At 44.5% G+C, this 22,276-nt stretch overlaps 2 pseudogenes; both read left to right on the top strand.

Annotated features, from left to right (window-relative positions):
• The first annotated feature begins 6,943 nt into the window (after positions 1–6,943).
• On the top strand, positions 6,944–20,251 carry LOC140596703 (dnaJ homolog subfamily A member 1 pseudogene; annotated as a pseudogene).
• Positions 20,252–21,240: 989 nt separating this feature from the next.
• LOC140596704 (microtubule-associated protein RP/EB family member 1 pseudogene) lies at positions 21,241–22,276 on the top strand (annotated as a pseudogene).

The following is a 22,276-nucleotide window of genomic DNA, read 5'->3' as shown; positions in this document are numbered from 1 at the left end:
ATAGTACGCTTTTCTGTATATTCAACTCCCTCTCAAAAGCTGCTGCCTGAAAAGCTCAGTCTACAACAGCTTTCACTGTTAAAGACGATGGCCAGACTCCTTCAACCTCCTAAGCTCAGGCTGTAATCATTTCCCCCCAGATAGAGAACCTGTACAATCCCAAATACGCTGCATAGAGTGCACATATCTCCTCTTCAGGAATGATCCACAACAGAAGCTACAACAGTGGCCATAGAGGCTTCACCCTGGAGGACCTGGCATAAGAGAATAAAGGGACCTTGTCTTCAGAGATTCTGGTGTGAAGGAGCAGAAGGAGACCATTACTGCCAAAGAATAGACGGCTCCTGCTGACAAAGCATCTCCAGCCCCCCTCTAAGACCACTACAATTAAAGAGGGGTCAGTGGGTTTACCGGAAGTGTACTCTTCATTCTTAAATCCTGTTATTAAATCAGATCTGGAAAGATTGACAGCATCTGACCTTTCTCAGTGTCTGGGGATCTCCCAGGCAATCTCAGTATGGGTCATGACTGCATCCATCTGAAACTGCTAATGAGCCAAAACTTTACTATCGGCTCATTAAGGTTGAGTTGAAGCCAGTTCCTAAAAAATCATTTATTATGCACACATAGTTCTGCCAAACACATCTTCTAATACTCTTAGAAGTTCTAGAAATATGATTATGTGGTTTTAACATCTTGGTTTTACTGATAGGAGGATCCTTTGAGTACACAATAGTTCATTCAGATGGATCCTATATAGCTCTCCAGTTGATCTCCCAGAAGACATTTCAAAGTTATGAAATTTAACAAAATTCACCATTTTAAAATATACGATTCCATGGCATTTAGATATCTACAATTTTGTGCAGCCATCACTGCTCTGTTCCACAATGTTTACGTCATCCTAATAGGGAACCCATACCAATGATTTCTTTACATGGAGTTATGGTCTAATGTCCTTTAAGTCTGAAGGACTGTTTAGGATTTGTGGGGGTTTTTTGTATTTTTTGTGGGCTAACTAATGACAGACTCAGTTTTTATCTGGAAATATCAATCTGACTTTGTTTTGGAGGATAGTTTTGTCAGATATAGAATTCTTTTACAGGGTTTTTTTTTTCTTCTTTCCTTTCAGTACTTTAAGTATTATCCTTCAGCCTTCTGGCCTTCTTAATCTAATGAGAGTTGTTGATCTTACTGGAGGATACCCTTGTACATGATGAGTGGATTCTTTTGTCCTTGGTCTTGAAAATTTGATAATACATCTTGATATGGATTTGTTTGGGCTTATCCTCCTTGGGCTTCATTGAACTTTTTGAATAGATTCATGTTTTTCTTCATATTTGGGGGTACTTTGGTCCTATTTCTCAAAATAGTGTTTGTGCTCCTTGCTCTCTTAGTATGCTTGAGCAAAGAATCAAGCAGGCCTGAAGGTTGACCAGGTATTTCTTATGGTTCCTACATATCTGAGACTGAGATTAGGCTTTCAAGAGATTTCCATGAAGCGCTTGCTTGATTCAAGACAGAACAAGGCCAATTCTACTACTCACCCCTCTTCATCTGAGGAAGATGCTAACACTTGAGTCTTCCCCTCCCTCTAAAGATACCATTTTAATGCAAAAGGACAAAAATCCACCTCTAGCTCTACAATCCACTAGTATCAGCTCCTACTCTGCATTGTGGGCAATATTTAAAGAGGCCTTTTTAATACCTACTACTTCAATCCTTAGTGGAAATACATGGTCAATCCTCCACCATGTTCCTTGAATCCTCATGTCAAGTTCTATGCACCCTGGGCTGACATCCTGAATCCTGCATCTTCTTTGGAGGCAGCCCTTGGGCTACAGAACCCATGTTGTCTAACATGGTAAGCTTAGAATTAACAGCTCACCAGAGGTACTCTAAGTGACTAATAAGTGTCAGGAGTATACATAACCCATATTTCTCAGTCCAGGATAATTCTGAAGTCTGTTTTATACTAATTCCTAAAACTTTTCTGGAGGATTAGTCTCATTTATCCGCATAGCAACTGGTTTATGAGGAACCTCCGCGTCCTGCTTGCTGTCACATCTTTCTAGATCACCTCCCCAATTTCTTTGCCAGCATTTCTTCCCACTCAAAGCCCTTGTCTCAAAGTCTTCTATCTTAGAGCCTGATTAGGGGGGAATCCAGTAGAGACCATGGAATAAAAAGTTTTGCTGAAATACAGTAAAATATTTGATGCTGGCTATTGATAGAACTAATGTCTCATCTTTAAGGCAAAACCTTTCTTCAAGTGTCACATGTGGAGAACTAGGTAGGAAAAGCCAAAGGAAAATTGCTTCTGCTCAAGAGTGTTGCCAGAGCTCAGGTTTGATTGCAAGTGAATTAGAATGGCATCACTCATTACTGTAGAAGCAGCAGACTTGGAGTGGAAGGGGTCTACCCCAGCTAAGATTTATTGAGTTTATACAACTTGTATAGAGGCAAAGGGAAGATTTTGAGGGGAAAGGTGTTACAGCTAACCAAAGCCTACTCCTCCCAACCCCATTAAGTCATGTTGCCCTCTTAGGCTTCCCTTCACACTAGAGCAGAAGCCTTGTCCATCTTGTTCACAGATGCATCCCTTACACTTAGTGCCTTGGTAGGTAGATTCATTAGCCATTTGGTTAATTGATCCAAGAAGTCCATTGTGTAGACAACCAGAAATATTAGAACTTCCCAGGGGAAGGGGAATGCTAGACTCCGCATGACGGTAAAGAGGGACAGGGTATCTTTTCACCAGCTTGTGGCAAAAACACTGCTTTCAGAAGGCTCCTCACTTACCCGAAAGAGAAAAGATCTAAAACAGGGCATCAAGCAGTGTTGCTTTTGGTAACAGACACACAGCTAAGCTGATGGCCAGGGAAGGTAGTGTTGAAAGCTTCAGCTGAAGGCCTCCAGTGTTTGCCTTTGTTTCAGCACATACATACCCAGTCCCCCTCACCTACTTGAGGGGCTGGTATAAGCTATTCCCTATAGGAAGTAAACTCTAGACATGATCATTCATGTTTGAAGCCCAATGGCTCATTCTTGGATTAGATGCTTAAGTGATCAGAAAGTCAGTTGTCGTGGTCTTACATTAGTGTGCTCATTCTTAAAGGTCATGTGACAATCAGACTAAAGCTCCTATAGAAAACAATTTTTACTGTTCCTAGCACTGATCCTTGTATTGTTTTTGTTCTTCCCAATGCTGCATTTTATAAGCAAAGGTATTCAGTGCCATCTATCATAGTGGCAGAAACTACCCTTAGGGCCAAGCTTGGTCTCTCCCCAAAATGTATTGGTCTACTCATTCACCCTGAAAACAACCTTAGGAGTCCATTAGCACCACCAACCCTATAAAATGGCATATTATACTAGACTGACCTCACAGAAAAGCCTGGATGTTACTGGAAAATTCCTAGAGACCTATATATTCTTAAGTGGCCTGAGACAGGTTTCAAAGCCAAAATGTTTTTAATTTGGGAGGACACTGGGTTATAGACTTTTTTGATAAGACTAATAGTACCACCTCTTCAACATTTCAGAATAAGGATGCTAAAGCCTTTAAATATGGTTGTCTTATTCAAGAGTCACATTAACCCATCTTATGGAGTAGGAGGGAGACTGTGGCATACAGGCAGAGGGTCGTATACTATTGTTTGAGAACCACCAGTTTGGCAAACATCTCCTGATATCACCCTTATGGACACTGAATTCTAAAGTGCTAGTTGCAAAGACCATGAAACCAGAACAGGACCCAGGCTGTGACCATCAAAAAAGGAGTTTTAAGAATGTCCTCCAATCAAGCTACAGGCAAGGTGTTAGACCATAGCATTTTCTACTCCATGAGAGAGGGCTTTAGTATATATGATAGTATCCTCTTACCTAAGTGGATCATCTCTAAGATTTTTCCTTACAGGCCATTTTCTACTGCTGTAGTTCAAATTTAACTAGGAACACAAGGCCTCATCTAGAGTATTTAGACTTGGCATGGGTGATGGCTACCTATGTTCACTTATTTGGGTCACTGGGTGCCTAGATATTTGGTCAAGTATTCTGGGGGGTAACTGTAAGCATTTCTGGAGATTAACACAAATTGGTGGAATAAGTAAAGCAGAGTGGATGAGGGCCATTCACACTAAAGAGGGCTGTTAAAGACCTGAGTATAAAAGACTGACCCTCTCCGGGAGATAATTCTTCCTGCCTTGCCTTCACACGGATGTCAGTTTTTCTGGTTTTGGACTGACTGGAACATTGGCTCTTCTTGGATCTTGAGCCTCATGGCCTTATGGATGGGAACCACATGATTAGCTCTCATGGGTATATAGCTTACCAAGTCACCCTGCAGATTTTGGGACTTGTCCACCTCCACACAATTGCATGATCCAGCTTTTTATCTGATTTATCTCGTTTCCCCAGAGAACCTGAACACAGCAAGTCTAGTTAGTGGCATTTCCCACGAGTTCAGTTAGCATTCCAGCAGGATGCCCATCACATTATTAGCTTTCACTTAGTATCCTCCATATCTACTCTATCATCCATGGAAGAGACTTGATAAAACCCCAGGAGGTCATCCTTGTATACAGGTGCAGGAAACCTAGCATCACAATCTGGGAGGTTAGCCCAAATGTACCAGGTCTGTGGTAAATCTAAGGCACAGTTCAATTCTTGATCCCCAGCATCAGGTAGTAAAGGCCTTCAGCCTAATTGGGAGGCTGCATACCCCATTCCTTCTGCACCAGTAACTAGTTGTGTTGCTTTGAGCAAGTCAAGCACCAAGCCCATTTACTCCGCCTGAAGTGGGAGGATGGCTTCTGTATACTTTTGAGTAGAGAGATCTTCTACATTACCTCCTCATACACAAGTTGTCTAGGACCACAGTACTCCCATCACCATGAATCCTACTGAAACATCTTAAGAAAAAAAGATGGACTAACCAGAATTCCATTTGTAAGATTGAGTCTTAGTGAGCTGATGTTTACTTAAGTTGCATAAGCAAATACTGTCTATAGTAGAGATTGGGTACTAGACTTCAGTACTAAGACAGTGCTTTATGAACATATTTATGAAGTTTACTTGCAGGTTTCCTGGGATCAGCAGGAGCTACTGACGGTCTCTTAGGTTATACTGGAGGCTCCATCCACCTCTTGCATCCCACGCATAGTTAATGAGATCTCTCTAGAGGGATCTAGAGACAAGCTTCATGTTTATTCAGTTACAGCTAAGAACCAGCATCAGGAATTTTATACTTTGTTTTACTGGAAGCATCTTGCCTTTTTCAGTCCCTGGAAAAATCTGTCCAATATGGGTTTATTTGAATCAAGTGATACACTGAAGCTTTACATAGAGCTCTACTAGTTAATGAAGAGAGCATCTCTACCCATCACCGTTTAATCCTCAGAGACCACAAGAACTATTGATTTAACATTCTAGGACAGAGCCTGGCTCTCTATGGGCACTGCAAGGGCAGCTATTTTCCCCTCACTTTGAGGAGGAAATAGAGTTGCTAATTAAAGACCATACTGTATTTCCCCATTTAGGGATCCACAGGACTGCTCATAATCAATGGAGAACTACACAAGGCTCGGCTGTCTAACAATTGCCAGGTTAAAGTAGAAATTAGGGAGTTCAACAAGGAGTATGAAGAGTTTCACTGCTTGGCTCTCCCACATGTGCACAAGGCTCCACCCCTCCAGTATTTAGCAGCCCTCCACTGCTTCCCCAAGCTCCCTACCAGGCACTGGTTTCCATGGTGAGGTCAAATCCCTCTGTCCCTCTGCTGCTGCTCTTCCTTGCCCTATCTTTTTTAATCTGTAACCCAATTCTCTCCCTGGCTTCCTGAATTGGAGATACTCCATTCTCAAGATCCCTTTCTGAAGGACATAGGAAGCTTCCAGAAGAAAATAAGGCTCTTCAAAGGGGCAAAGCTCTGGCAGGCCCCTTATTTAGTCTCCGGATCCCCTGAGAGGCTCGCATTCCAGCAGCCCTGCCTGTCATCCCCTTAGGATGAGCAAGTAGCAGCAGTAAGGGCAGGAGAGCTGTTAGGGAGACAGCCAGAGAGCTTGGAGGACCAGTTTCCTAAGAAAACAGCCCTTGCTTTTGTGCCCTGCCCTGTATTGTTGCTCAACATTAGAAACATGACAAATATAAGGCAATTAAGTGGAATATAGGTAAGACTATGTAGAATTAAGTGTTGGAAGGAGGTAAGCTTAAAAAGGAGGATTAAGTTAGAATGCTGCTGTAGTGAACAGGGAGAAAGAGATGAAGACTAATTCAAACCAATCTTTCACCTGTTGCTTAAATCCAAACTCTAGAGGATTAGAATCCAGACTCGGATTAGATTTAGGTGCATGGCTAGGTAGAGAGACGAATCCAGCAGAGTGGTTCCGACCTGGCCATCTAGGTGCAGAATGCTATCAGAAAGGGAAGATAGGTTTGGAGAGAATGCACACAAGATCCATTTTGTGATGGGAGAGATCATGAAACAGGTAGATGAATATACCTGGGTCTGAAGCTCTGTTCAGGCTGGTCATTTGCAAGGTGGAAAAGAGATCTAGAGGTATTAGGTCACCGGGGCTTTCGTTTGTCATCCTGGAGAGAATTCTCAGGATAAACAGTTTAGAGTCCCATGGAACAGAACTGTTAAGGAGAACATGGTAGAAAAAGGAGCCAGCAAAGGAGATGAAGCAGCAGCACAGAGGGTGAGGGTACAGATCAGGGGAGTGTATCTAAAGGAGAGCAGAACCCGGGCAAGGAAGAAGCAGGAGGATCAGACTCAAACTTGAAGTACAGGAAAACAAGTGGCACCTCAGCCCTTCGTGGAGAAGTCCACGATGACCTGGTAGGAACTTGGATATTCCACAACCCACAGAAGGTTCTCCTTGAAGTCCTGTGGTGCTCTGGCCTCCGGATTTAAGAGGAGTCAAAAGACTCACCTAGAGCCATGAGGAACAGAAGTTCCAACCCAGGGGTTGTCAAGAAAACTGACAAGAACATTAAGGTGAAAGACCAGGAGAGTCTATATTCTAAAAACATCCAGAAGCATTGGTGAGGGGATAGCCCCCGAAAGACTTTTCTGGAATGCTGTATTCGACATAGAATTCAATGTGCCTTCTAGTTTTAAAAAGCAAGCCTGCCTGGGCTCTGTCCTACAGGTGATGGATATTAAGAGACCTGGCTGGGGCTGCATGAAAATTCAGCCATGCACCCAACCAACCTCAGCAAAGAAACTCAATGTGGGCTTGACCCACAGTGCTAAGCCTGGAGCCAACACACCGAATTACACCATTGTTATAGTCCCAAGCCAAGGATTCCTCCCCAGTACCTGGTCTTGAATTAGGTTTCTTAGCAGTCAAGAAACCAATTGTTTCCAATAATACTCCCAGCGGAGCCCTGAGAACAGGTGTGGAGTCTCATCTAGGTCTTCCGGCTTTCTGAACCACCACTAGACTGGGCCCCAACTAGCTATTCACTGTGGCTCCCTCTCAGTTATACTGGAAGCTGGACCACCTCACTCCACAGCCCAACCCTGGAGTCCTGTGACATTTCCCCCCCCCCCCCTTACATGATTGGGAAGGAAGTCATGGCATGCTAGGTAAAGATGCCCAGCCTAACTTCCTACAGAGGATCTCAAAACGTACAGTTCCACTTCTCTAGGGCCCAATAAAGTCTGAAAGCCTTTCTCCATGTTCCTGGGAAGTCACACCTCTTAAGGTCTGCTCTCTTCCTCCTGAGAGGGGAGGAATTTGAACTGAGAGGGTTTTGAGGTAGGAGGAGACATCCTCAAGCTTTGCCTTCCTGCCCCTCAAGCTTTGTTGGGAACTGGGGAGATGACAAGGGGTGAAGTGAAGTGCCAATGATGCAGTAGGAAGCAAGATCTATCCTTTGGCTGGGCACTCCGTGCTTCCAGACTGGTCCATATTCTGGTAGCTCATGGAGCACTGAGCACTGGGAACATCTTAATATATTCAGGTTCTGTTTTTATTAGTAGCATTGTATACTGGAAATAGGAGTTATAGCCTATAATATACAGTTGCATCAGAAACTTCAGACACATTAAGAAAACATTGATTTTGAGTAAATGAGAGATCACTTAGTCTTTTGTTACAAAGGATAAGCTCCTCTCCTACATCTCCATCAGCACAAAGGAACCCATCAGAAACTGAAAGCAGGTGGGATGGTTTGAAGAAAAACCATTAGTCACAAAAGACTGAATCATTTTCTTCAACTCCTATCAAACATGGTTAGTGTCAAATCCAGGGCCTCTAGAAGAGCGGGCCAGGCTCACAAAGGGTCAGAAACATCCTGGGGTCCCCTTCTTACTGGTTATGTAAGGCAGAAAAGGGAGAGGGGGGCCTCACAGCACAACTGGGTCAAGCCTGTACCTCAGGAGCCTAAGTGTCCAGTTTCAAATGTGTGGGGGGGAACCTTTCCCCTCCAGACAGGTTGCCCCTCTACTTCACCCTCACAGCAGTGGTCAGATTCAAGGTACTTCAAGCAATCCCAGAGCTCTAGTGCTGGTGAGGACTGCAGAGGAGCATCAGTTAAGGATACTGCCCCTGTGCAGGGAGCAGCTCTCAGAAGAGCCCCATCAGGTTTCATCCTTGGCAGCATTTTTCCATTACTTCAAGACCTAGAAGCATTTGTTCCACCAGATGGTTTACTTCATTTGAGATAGGGCCCTTTGCACCATTTGATTTGGAGGGGGATATGGTCTATAAGTTCAAGCAGCAGTTAGAGGCTGTGGCCAAGACGCACTGGTAGAGAAGTCAGTTTGGGAAGCTATCAGAACCATTCCCAGGATAGTCCTTCTCATCCTGGAACCAGTACTCCTGGGCTTTTAATTCTTCATGCACATGAACTTGCCCCTATCCATGGCAGCTTTAGTCACCAGTGTGGCCTGGTAGCCTTTCCCTCATGACCTCCTTACTATCAACCAGGTTAGTATTGCTATATCCTATGAAGGAATCTCTCGCCCAGGCTTAGTTGGAAGTAGAGGAGCTACTTCTAGCCTCCTAGAACCATCTTGTGATTACAAGACCAAGGACTTTCAGAGCTGATGACACCATCAGGCCCCTCTCCTACTGTTCCCAAATCAGATGCCCATCAACATAACAATTGGATCCGTCCAAATCAGAATCCACTGGGGACATCATGTAAAAAAAAAAAAAAAAAAACCAGCCTGGGAACACAACACCCTTTGGGATCTAAGATAATTTCCTTTGGCCTGCAGTACAAAGGTCTTTCATTCAAAGCTCTAAAAACTTGTGCTTTCCCATCCCTCGATGTTACTTGGCAATGGGAAGATGTGTCACTATTTTTATAAAAAAAATCAAATCAAGGGTCAAGGACAGACAAGGACATTTTGTCCTTGAAGGATACCCAAAGTTGGCCAAGGTCATACTCACTTGGATATATTTGCAGAGTAGGTCTGCAGCTGAGCAAGGAGCTAGCTGTGAACCTTTGGGATTTTTGTCACAGGACATGGGGGAAAAGTACCTCTTGCTTAAGAGCCACCAAACACAGATTGGAGCATGTGGTGGGGGCAGAGGTGAGGGTATATGTGGCAAGACCTCGGGTTCAGGCTAACAGAGGCCAAACAAGGAGTTCTGGTGACAACATGGTGACATGTCAGAGACCCTGATACCAGGAGAGACGGTGGGATTCAGGACCACCAATGATAGAGCTCTACCACTTTCTAGCAGTCTTCAGGTTCTCCAGTCCAAGAAGCTGTGCCATGGCCTTTCTGGAATCCATTTATAACTCAGCCCTAGGACACTGGACACAGTTAACAAAAGTTAGAAGGGACCACGGCCTGGCAGAATGGTTCCTTAGAAAAAGGGTCACTATCTTATGCACAATATTGAGATATTGTGAGCTACCTTGGGGGGTTGGCTCTAAGGTTTCCTCTCTGGTGGAAGATGCTGAGGAGACAATCCTGGAATCTAGTGGCTGAAGCTTATGCTAGGCCTTTCAGGGGGTGCTGGTCTGATAGAGCATTGGAACAGCTTCCTGAAGACATAGCTATAGCACTAGCTCAGAGGCAACCCTCTGCAAGGACAGGTATCCTCCTGGATGCATGCAAACAGAGGTCTCTAAGGGGCTAGGTCCCTAGGGGAAGGGACACATGGGTATAGAAACCAAGAGGTTGAAATAGCAGAGCACCTCCCCCCTTTGCCATAACTGACTCGCTGGGGACTTCGTGCTTCCTGTCCCTGCAACTCTTGCTTCTTCTATAATAGATTCTGTTCAAGAATAGCACACTCTTGCCATAGGATCCTGTTGACCTTCCAATCTTAACTGTTACTGGGGATCTTGGGTTCCTTGTGTCCGAAACCAGCAGACAAAAAGGGCCACTATTCTGGTAGGAGCATTGGCCCTGATCATCAAAATGCAATAGGGCTTCTTTGATATCAGGCAGCAGGAGGGGATCTAGGGCATGGAGTAGTCCTCTTGGACATGTTGTCCCACTTGAGTGAAAGAATGACTAGTACAGCAACACCAGCCTGAGAAGGGAGGAGTATCAGGCACTCAGACCCCTCAGGAATGAGAGTTTGAGTCATATCATCAAGTTAGTCACTGAGACCAGGGAAGGTGTGGGTTGGTAAAGAGAATTTAGGATGGATAGTGGAGGAGTAAAAGTGAGTGCCAGTAGCCCCCGGAGACTGCCTGCAGTGATGGGCACTAGTTCTTTCTTCCAGTCTCCCACTTCTAAGTTTGCCCACTAGGGACTGGGAAGCTGTTCCTCTACACATGTGAGGTGGACTTCAGTAGGACAGGTGAGGGCTAGGGCAGCTATGAAGTATAGGCCTTGCATCCTTAAGGTTTACCTTAAAGGGGAATACTTGTCTGACAGGCTCCAGTGGTCAGTGATTTCAGGAGTCATCCCACCATTTGATTGAACGGTGTATTCTTCATAGGCAGCCCTTGCCAGTGATTTTGCAGCTCTACCCCACACTGGACCTCCAGTGGCCGTGCCCTGGAAGTCCCCCATTTGGTTGAAGTGGCCAGATCTGTACTGTGACTGGGCCCTGCTAGGGGGAGGAAGTGGAGGAGGAAATGAAGTGATGGGAGGCCATACACTCCTCTGGCTATCTGGTCAGGAACTACAAGCTGACCTAGGTGATGCTTAGCAGGTCTGTTCACTGGGACCAGAAGTGTTACAAAGATTATACTTTTAGTCCATTGAACAGAGACCTGTTCCGCCTGTGTCTCTGCCTTTCTCTCGTGAATAGAAATATTAAAAAATATTTTATTCATGAGAGAGATACAGGCAGAGGGAGAAGTAGGCTCCATGTAGGGAACCTGATGCGGGACTCGATCCTGGGTCTCCAGGATTCCACCTCGGGCCAAAGGTGGCACTAAATGGCCGAGCCACAGGGGCTGCCCAAATAAAATCTTAAAAAAAAAAAAAAAGGAAAAAAGGAGAACCCAAATACTACACCACATGTCATAGGGTTTCAACTAGCTGTGAAAGTAGGTCAACCTTCAACTGGCCAGCTTGGGGGTGGGGGGGTGGGAGGAACTTAACAGGCCAGCTGGGCACTTGAGGGCCAAAAAAAATTCTGAAGTGTGTACAAGATTATCACCAACACACTCTGTATCCTTAGAATAAGCTGTTCCATTAAAGTAGAAGTGTTCACACTGGGAATTGCCCATGAAACAGCTTTCTTTTCGAAAGGGAGTTAACCCTGCTTCCTAAAGTGAGCAACTGATGTGCTGGCAGTACACTCACAGACATGGGTCTAGCTTTGGAAGACTTGACACTCCCTGGCATGGGATTCTGGAGAACTTAGGGGGTGGTCATGAAAGATGCCATGTGGAGACTTGAACTGCAAGGAGAGATGCCCCAGTCAGAGGTAGTGGGAGTGAGACAGGGCCCTGGATCCAAAGAGGAATGTGGGATTTCAAGACCTAGAACAAAACAGAGGAAGGTAGAGATTTTTCCATATACCTCCTGCCCCACAGGTGCATAGGTACCTCCATTATCAGCATCCTCCAATAGGGCTGTAATATCCACATCCAATAAAGTTGTAATATCTTATTTACAATATTGTAATATCTGGGGATGTTTTAGGTTCATTAAGAGTTCATAGTTTACTTCAGGGGTCTACTCTTGGTGGAATAGCATTTTTAGGGTAGTGAAGACCCTCTATGACCTAAGTACATGCTGTTGTGTATTTGACACATAGGATGTACAATGTCAAGTCTCCATTTTAATTTCCTTCAAGAAGCCTCCTGCCAACATCCTAGTATTAACTTCCACTGGTCCTTTTCTCTCTGAAGGGCTTGGACCCTGAGAATCACTTGTTCCCAATGATCTTGATATATGGATTATTTTAGGACAAGGAGATCTGGCAATGCAAGTGTCGGGAAATTCCACCCTCCACTAGAGGCAGGGGAGTTCTTGAACACCTGCTCCCACGAAGTGTCTAATGATCAGAGGGGACATTCCTCTCCCATTGTAAGGGCTACCCATATTGAGGCATGTGCTATTTTCTTTGGGCTCATGTTTAATACCAGTAAAAATTCAGGTAAGAAAGGATTTAGGAGGTTTTCCTTGGACTACGGTCCTGAGAAAGAACAAGTCTACTTACAAGTCTACTTACTGGTAGCTTCCATAATTGATTCCTATTATGGCTGTGCCTGTGATCAGATGCACAGATGCCACAGGAAAACAGCTTTTCAAGTTCTGGGATGTCTGAGAAAAGCAACTCTAAGTCTGGTAAGCTGACCTATTTGACTTTTGCTTTGAGTATACAATCCTTCAAAATTCCAATCTACTTCATTTCCAAGGCCACTGAATCATCTTTCAGCGCAAGCACCTCTGAGCCTCTCCAAGAAACATTGGCCTACATCCTACTAAATACTGTGTTAAGACTCCATTTGTGAGCAGGTTGGCATGTTTTCTGTGATCAGGCGGGGGATAGACCCCTTGCTGTGAGGGGAGTTAGAGCCTCCAGGTTTTTTTTTTTTTAATATTTATTAATGAGAGAGAGATACAGAGGGAAAGGGAGAAGCAGGCTCCATGCAGGGAGCCTGAGGTGGGACTCGATTCCAGGTCTCCATGATCAGGCCCTGGGCTGAAGGCGTCGCTAAACCGCTGAGCCACCCGGGCTGCCCTGAGCTTCCAGATTTCTTAGAGTGGATCAATGCCCTTCCAAGGAAGAAAGGAGCATTTCTGGAGAACTTGCGGACGGTCAGGAATTGGAGTCACGTTGGCCATTGTCTGAAACCTATCAAGCAGAGGGCAGAGTGACACCTCTTTGGTCTGAGTTTTGGGGGAACAGCTCTTCCTAGGCCCTGGTAGGCCCCTTCTTCCTGAGCTCAGGAAAGGGAGGAAAGGGCTAGCAATATGATGCATAGCCAGTGTCACTGCATTTGGTCCCAGGACCTTGTCTTCTCCCATCTCCAAAGATTCCCCTGACCCTCAGTCACCACCTTTGCTACCCTCACTGGTTTAGGGGAGAATTAATCCTCATTCCTGAGGAGGAGTCCCCAGTAGACTTCTTCTTCTCAGGTTGGGTTGCAAAACTTGTCCATTCATAGTCACACCTGGGAAAGGGAATACAGTTGTCCAAGTAGATCACTGGGCTACCATACTTTGCCCATTGCCCTCCTCGTATACTGGCAGCTCCACACCTTCACCTGATCAGCCAGAGTCAGCCACCCCTGCTGCAGTCATGACTTTTCCTGCCTGTGGGTCCTGGATACCAGGAATCCAAGTTGTCTGGGCTGCAGTCATATCCTAGGATTCAATGGGACCCTTGCTGTGTCCCCTGGCAAGAATGAGCCCTCCCTCCTATCCTTTCCCCCAAGCTCTTCTCTTGGAACTAGGCCTCTAACCCTGCAGAGCCAAGTTTGAGATAGTAAACACAAAGTCCCCCATGGGTCAGTGGCAATGGTAGTATTATCACCACACCTACTTCTACACTTTGGTTTCTAGACCCATGTTCTCTTTATTGGGATAGACCACCACAGAAGAGTTCTGTTCAGGGTTCTCAATCCTCAAGGATGGCACCCATCCTCACAGATCATTGCTAAACTATTGCTTCAACTGCTTAAACAGCAGGCTAATGTTTTGCTTCATTAGGACCATTCTCTGTGGGGCTATATGCACATGGCATACCTTTAGGTAGGATCTTGGGAACCCACAATCTGATTTTCTCTGGACGGTGTGCTATGAGTGCCACTGTGCACCTTTTTCCTCATCGAGCTCTCTACCAGCCCTGAGGTTTGCTGGATTATGCAGCTCAAGTTTCATGTCAAGGCCATTTGCTCCACAGCCTGGACGTGTTGTAGAGCCCTTTTCAGCTCTCAACCGCAAACAAAGCTGACAGCTTCTTCCAGGTCATTGAGTATGTGGGTTAGAACAGTACATGCCTAGATCTAGAGTATAGCCTCTAGAACCCTCATGGCACCTGTCAGGCACTGGGATTCTTTGCAGTTGTAGATGCAAGATGCCACAATTTCTTTTCCTACAAAGGGATGCCCCAGTGTACCTTAAGCTCTTGAATTCTACAAGATTTTGGGAACTTATTTCCAGAAGAATTGGAGTTTGTCTCCTACCCTCTGAGATACATGTGTTTTACCAAGGCCTCCTATATACTAGCCTCTTCTTACTCCGCATGGTCAACACGACACTGAACTGGCTGGGCATCCTGAAGGGAAAAAAAAACAATTATGTTGACAGTCCTTCTGTAGTATGGACAGAACAAGTTTAGACAGTCTTGGAAAACTGAATGCATATGGTGATCAGGCTCAGGAGTTAGGCTTGAGTATTATGTCCCTTACCCTTTAATCTTTTGATCCTAATATTCAGCCAAACGTGCTGCTTAATATCGGACATGTTCTCAATCATTTCTACAGTTCTTTGAAAGTCATGGTTCCTTGACTACAATAGTCAACTGCTCTGACCACTTTGCTTGGGTCACTATAAGGGTGTGGAATAATCCCCATTGCTAATTAGGGAGCCAAATTCCATGAACACTTCCCCTGCCTTTAACCTAGTCCTGTAGGAAGTGAACTTAGGGTTGCCATGTCCCACTCACTAGTGGGTCCCCAATAGCCTTCACAAGTGCAGGATCTCCCATTCAATTTCTGGACTCCTGTAATAGATTCTCCCCAGCATGCCCACTTCACTGGGCCCCATCGCCCCTTTCTGTGCTGCCAAGGTAACTCCAGTATTTCATTTAGAACCTCTAGGAAATTTGTGGAGTAAGGTTCTGCCTGGTGAGTTTCTACTGTCCTGGAGGTCTTAGAGTATATTCCAAGAAAGGGACTCCACGTTGACAAGCTCCTTCATTCCATCTTAATTTAAGCCCCTTTAGATCAAGCAGCTTCACTATCCGGTCCTATGTGAACTATCCTGGCTCCTAGAGCCACATGTTTAGACGGCTAGCTGTTTTTGGTAGAGACCAGTTCTGGTTCCCCTGCTTTATCTTCTCCTGGACCATACCATAGAAACCTGATAACTCTTATGAGAAGAGTGGCCCAGTTTCTCGGCTGTGAAGGCACCACCAAGGAAGCCAAGATGGTCCCACCCAAGGAATCTGGGACAGGTGAGATTCAGTACTATGCTCCAGGAAAGCCTGCTGCAACTTCTACAGGAGATGCTGCCTTTGAGCTCAGCTGCACATCAAGGCCAGAGGATTCCCAGGAGTAGGAATTAAGGATCCTGGGGCCTGCTCCACCACGGAGAATTCGAACTCCTGGGAGGAGCCCAGTTTTTATGATGTTTGGTGCTTCATAACCATGTGGCGGGCTTCCTTGCCAGGATGAGGCACTTGGGTTTTGGTAACCATAGGTAGAGGTGCTTCATGTGGACATAGAGCCTCAGGAATGGTGTTCCTGCAGCCAGACTGGCCATTCACATGTTCCTTCTCCCTCCCTGTCCCAGGGGCTAACACTGCCTAATCAGTGCAAGGTTTAGGCTCAGTCTAATCCTGGCTGTGTCAGGAGCCTCTTAGACCCTAGCCTGAGAGCAAGAGCCAGGCTTTGGGGGGGGAGGGTAGTTGAATATTTAGCCCCTGAATATTTCATTGAACCAGAGAATGCCTAGATCTTCTGTTTCTCAGCCTCAAGCCCTAGCAGGACTATGGAGGATGTACAGGCATTTCAGAAGCCCTAGAAATATCACCATTTATTTAGGAATGAACATGAATTATGGAGATGAACACTCAGGTCTCCTACTGGCTCTGAGGTTTTCTCATATTGGAGACTTCTTGGAGGTTTCTCCAAGCTGTGAGGAAACCAGGACCCCCAGGTTCATCCAGAACCACACATGAAGGGTCTATTTTTATATGTGAACTGATTTCTTTCAACACTAGTCAGAACTCAGGCAAAAAGCCTCCAAGATACAGGAGACCCAGTTAACGTTAGAAAGATAGGAGCATCATGGTAGACCACCACCTCAGCCATGCTGGTGGAGCCCTTATTTTGGGCCCTGTACCCAAGGGCCTGCCTGGCCGCATACCCCCACTAGCCCACTCACCCCTGATTTTTTACTTCCGGTCTCTTTAGCATTCTCCAGCTTTTCTCTTTCGGCAATCTGGACTTTCAGTTCACCGTTTCACAATACCAAATTCTACCGGGACATATACGAGTCAGTTATTTTGTTTAGCACTATACCAAGTTTTCCTTTTTGCTACAAATTAGCAGCATAATCACATCTGAGAGGTTTACAGAAAAAAAAAAAAAGCCAGAACATAGAATTATAGGAACTTTCTGCATCCTGGGCATAATGAGCCTATGATAGTTCTGTTTCATGATGTTATACTAAATTTGGAATTTTGAGTTTCTGAAGAGTATTATGATCAGTTGAGAGGCTCTGAGAAAACACTTTAGAAGTTTGGGGGGAAAAAATGATCTGTTCCCAAGACAAAGTTATACTTAAGTCCAGATCAACTAAGTGAATCCTACAGATGGATTTTCAGTTGGAGTGGTTAGTCTTAATTTAGGTTTAATTTGAGACTTAACCTACAATGTCCATGTGAGTAAGGTGCTGTTTGGGAGTAACTGCCTATAGGTCTGAGAGTTGAGACACAAGGTCTTAAAGTACTTACCAAATGGCTCTTTTATCTAGAAGTTCCTATGATGATTGAGGATTAGGGTTTTCTTGTACACAAATGAATTCCCTGTTTTCAGTAGGATAGCAAAGTATGGCTTAATACAATCAGTTGGAAAAGAACTATGGGATGGCCCGTGAGATCTTGTTTTTCTGTAAGTGAATAAACGCTAATGTGTGAGGAGTTAAGCTATCAGCTTTTGACTTTCAGGCTTCCAGGTACGTTTTTACCTACTCCCCTACCCCACATTAGGAAAAAACTTAAGCGTATTGAAAAGTTGAAGTTTTATAGTGCTGCACCACTTAGTCACTACAGTTACCATTTTGGTATTTGCTTTGTTTTTGATGTATTTGTTACAGGCGTCAGCTGCGTTTGCCCTAAGTACATAGAGTAGTTAATATGCATGTTCTAGTTCGATATTGGTTTACAGCTTCTTCCCTTTGAAAGAAAAGGCACTTAAGATCTGTGCATCTCATCACAAGGGTGCCATTTAAGCCATGTTGGAAGTGCCTGTGCCAATAACCCAAATCCTGATCACAAAGTCCTCACTACCCCAGAGATCTCCCTTCAAGTCTGCTCTCTTCCCTTTTCTGTCCTGTGTACAGCTCAGGACATTGAAGACCAAGAGTAGAATTTACATTCTTTCTGGATCATTTATTATTTCATACAACCTCTCGCTTTCATTTTGACTAAATCTATTGGCAGAAGGGTCTTGACCTTCACCAATATTTCTATCCCTTTAACCTTGTAAATTTAACAGGAGCTATTACTCCAAGGCCTGGCCATTCCTGAGGGTGTCTGGGTCTAACAGAGGACCTGCACCTCGGACCTTCCCTGGTCTCGGCCCATCATACTACTTCAGCATGTCCTAATGTATCTTACTAGTTCAGCTAAGTCCTCTTGTACAAATTTAATCTTGAGACCATAAACTGAGACAACACAAAATAAAGCTGGGTATTTGGGTTGGCTGGTTTTGGAGAAAGATGGAGTAGGTATCGCCAGTCATCCTGGATTTTCTCAAGCTAAAAACTCCTAAGAATCTGTTCCCTAGCCAGTACAGACTGGTCAGCTCCATGAACTCAAGTATCACCATGGATATAGAGGTCCTTTTACATAGCCTCATTTGCTACAGGTGAGCAGCAAGACCCTAAGTCATTTCAGCTACCAGCTCTTGCAGAATTTGCTTCATTTGAGCCACTTTCCCCCCACAATCCTCCCTTTAGTATTCAACAGTCAGTGGCCAAACAGATGCGAGTGTAGAATACCTGCATGCTTTGACCTAAGGCATTTTTGGGCTTGGATCCAAGTTCGATGGCTCTTTTGCCCTCGTCTTAGGCTTAATACCCATCCATCCTGTCCGACTATTTCTCAATATCTTCTGGAAAAATTGAAACAGGAGAGAACTACAAGATTCAGGGGGAAAATCATGCTGCTTACTGATACTCGGTCATTGGAAGTTTATCTGCATGTAGGCAACAGAGATCTTAGTGCCCTCATTCCATCGTTGTGGGGTGACAAGTTTGCCGGTATTCAATAGAACTGCTAGGAAGACCGGCACTATAAGTCTTCTTTCCATCCCTGTCCCCCTTGTTGGCCTCTTGGTCAACGGAAGAAATAAGACCATCCAGATCTTAACTATTGTAGCAATTCCAATTAGAGAGCTTTCCTGGGAATGTAGCCTGTAGTTAGACTGAAGTCACTCCTACTCCTTAATTGCCAAAGATGTAGAATCATCTGACTTAACAGATGTACAGTTGAATCCTAACCAGAATCTTTAAAGCATCATCCAACTCTAATACAAAGTTATTGGAAACAGAGCTTGTTAGTTCTTAGAGACCTAGTAGCCAGGGACCTAGGTTACTAAGTGCTATTCATGTTGAATACTGGTCCAAAAATACAGCTGGGTCAGTTCTAGAAAGCCAGGTGGTTTTTGTTTTTGACCTATTGACTTGTTCTTGACCATATTCTAGTTCCAGCAAGAAGCATTTGTACTAGCTCCAATTCCTCTTTACCCAACTAAGAACTAAGTATAATTGCTCAACTATAGCTAGTGAATTTATATTTTTGGGCCTCTAGACAAGAGCAGGTGTCACAAGTAGCTTTTTTTTTTTGGAGGAGAGGAGTTACTGACCACCTTCCATTTGTATTATTCTTATCATGGGAATCCACGCTTGTGTATCATGCAGGAGGGAAGTATCGGTCTTAGAAGTTTTCCAGTAGCCCGTACTTGCCTTAATTTGGGGGCTTCTGGATATCCTTAGGGAAGGACAGTCTACTGGAGGGGAGAGCATTTTAAATATCTGGAAGTCTAACAATCAGCCCCAATAGAGGATTAGTAGGGAGCAGGGGGGCAGGCAGATTTAAGCCTGGTATCTGCATAGCAGTAGTACCCGATTTGGATACATCCTGTTTTGAGAGTACAAGTATTGTTTATCACAGACTTAGCCTCAATCTTGACCTCTGCTTCCATGGTGAGGGAGACCAAGAACCAGGACTTGAACCAGGAGATATTATCATTGTTTTAGATCAGAAGGACCATGCTGTTTTTACTCGACGAGGAGAAGATCTTTTCATGTGTATGGATATACAGCTGGTTGAAGCCCTGTGTGGCTTTCAAAAGCCAATATCTACTCTTGACAACCGAACCATCGTCATCACCTCTCATCCAGGTCAGATTGTCAAGCATGGGGATATCAAGTGTGTGTTAAATGAAGGCATGCCAATTTATCATAGACCATATGAGAAGGGTCGCCTAATCATCGAATTTAAGGTAAACTTCCCCGAGAACGGCTTTCTCTCTCCTGATAAACTTTCTTTGCTGGAAAAACTCCTACCTGAGAGGAAGGAAGTAGAAGAGACTGATGAAATGGACCAGGTAGAACTTGTGGACTTTGATCCCAATCAGGAAAGACGGCACCATTACAATGGGGAAGCATATGAGGATGATGAACATCATCCTAGGGGTGGTGTTCAGTGTCAGACTTCTTAATGGGGCTGGTGAATAACACTGCTGCTGGCATTTTATATGCAGTAGTGGATGAGTGAAGGACTATAATCATAGCTCACTACTTGCTATTGTTTTTGTTTTAATATTCAACTATAGTAGTGTTTTAAAAGTTAAATGAAGAATAAACTCAAATATAAAAGCTCTGACTTTGCCCTGTATGTATGATGACTTCAGTGTGCAAGATTCTGAGTGGATTAGAGCATGTTGGAAAAAAAAATTCTTCCATTTCTGCAATGGTCTATTTGATTCCTTCGAACCTAGCCCACCACTAGCATATATTCCTGATGAACTGGCTTTGGCTGATAGGGTTGGAATGAAGTCAGCAGCAGTCCTGATTATTGCAAGAGGCTTAAAACTGGAGGTAGTATTAATGATAGGAGGGGAATTGGGGAATTGAAGTATTAGAGGAAATCTGTAGAAGGAAGTCTGCCTTCTGAAGTGTTTAGAGGTGGTACTAATTGGTCTGAAGCATAAGGGTAAAGACCATGGTTCTTCCAGAGTGGCTTAGGCCTAAAATAGAGACCCTGTGTTAAGAACTGTCTTGTTCCCTGGGGAAGATCAGAGGGCCTTGAATGGCCTTACAAGTTCCCCACTAGACTCTGCTCCTGTGGAGGAGGCCCCCCAGCTAGACAACCCTTCTTGTTAAGGGACTAGGCACAGCTTCTGCTTATCCCTAGGTGTCTGGTTTCCATTCCCTGCTAGCTTATAGAATTAGACAAAACTTAAGACATCTTCCATGGGAACCAGAGGACACCCACATCCTTGTCACTACAGAGCCAGCCTTTTACAACTCCTGGTTGTCCCTGTTCCATATGGCCCACATGGCATGTGTCCTCACCTAGGCTGTATGTAGGACAAGTTTCTGATATCTCATTATATCCCCGTACAGTGGTAATTGTTTACTTGCTCATCCATGGGTGAATAGGAGATTAAAACTGTTATATTCACAGCAGTAGTCATGGTCTGAGACAACATTCAGGATAGCTTTGTTTTTGCTTAAGTGTCAGAAGATGGGAATGGGGGCCAGAAGGATGAAGATAAGCAAACCAAAAGGTTTTTGTACTTTGATAATACTTAGCTGCCAACTATAGTTAGGAGTAAGGAGAGATTCTGGGAAGTATATATTAAAAAAACAAATTCAGGGGTCGGGTGGTTTGAACAAGACGAAGACGGAATCGAAGCCGGGCACAGGCAGTGGACGCGGTCCCGCCGAGAGCCGAAGATGGCAGTGAACGTATACTCAACGTCCGTCACCAGTGATAACCTAAGTCGACATGATATGCTGGCCTGCATCAATGAGTCTCTGCAGCTTAATCTGACAAAGATTGAATAGTTGTGCTCAGGGGCTGCCTATTGTCGGTTTATGGACATGCTATTCCCTGGCTCCATTGCCTTGAAGAAAGTGAAATTCCAGGCTACACTAGAGCATGAATACATCCAGAACTTCAAAATACTACAAGCAGGTTTTAAGAGAATGGGTGTTGACAAAATAATTCCTGTGGACAAATTATTAAAAGGAAAGTTTCAGGACAATTTTGAATTTGTTCAGTGGTTCAAGAAGTTTTTTGATGCAAACTATGATGGAAAAGACTATGACCCTGTAGCTGCCAGACAAGGTCAAGAAACTGCAGTGGCTCCCTCCCTTGTTGCTCCAGTTCTGAACAAACTGAAGAAACCTCTCAGCTCTAGCAGTGCAGCTCCACAGAGGCCCATTGCAACACACAGAACTAATGCAACCCCTAAGGCTGGCCCGGGTGTGGTGCGAAAGAATCCTGGTGTGGGCAACGGGGATGATGAAGCAGCTGAATTGATGCAGCAGGTCAATGTATTGAAACTTACCGTCGAAGACTTGGAGAAAGAGAGAGATTTCTACTTTGGAAAGCTAAGAAACATTGAATTGATTTGCCAGGAGAACGAAGGGGAAAACAACCCTGTATTGCAGAGGATCGTGGACATTCTCTATGCCACAGATGAAGGCTTTGTGATACCTGATGAAGGGGGCCCACAGGAGGAACAAGAAGAGTATTAACAGCCTGGACCAGCAAAGCAACATCCGAATTCTTCACTCCAAAACATGTGCTTAACTGTAAAATATCCCATTTTATTATTCTTAGAGGACTCACTGGTTTCTTTTCATGAGCAAACAGTACTTCTTCTTAAAGTGCACTTTGCAGAAGTTTCACCCCTTTTCCAATGAGTTTGA

The sequence above is a fragment of the Vulpes vulpes genome, unplaced genomic scaffold (assembly GCF_048418805.1).
Source record: "Vulpes vulpes isolate BD-2025 unplaced genomic scaffold, VulVul3 Bu000000784, whole genome shotgun sequence".
Lineage (NCBI taxonomy): Eukaryota > Metazoa > Chordata > Mammalia > Carnivora > Canidae > Vulpes > Vulpes vulpes.
Note: the sequence above shows the minus strand (reverse complement) of the source record. Positions and strands in the feature narration are given on the sequence as shown.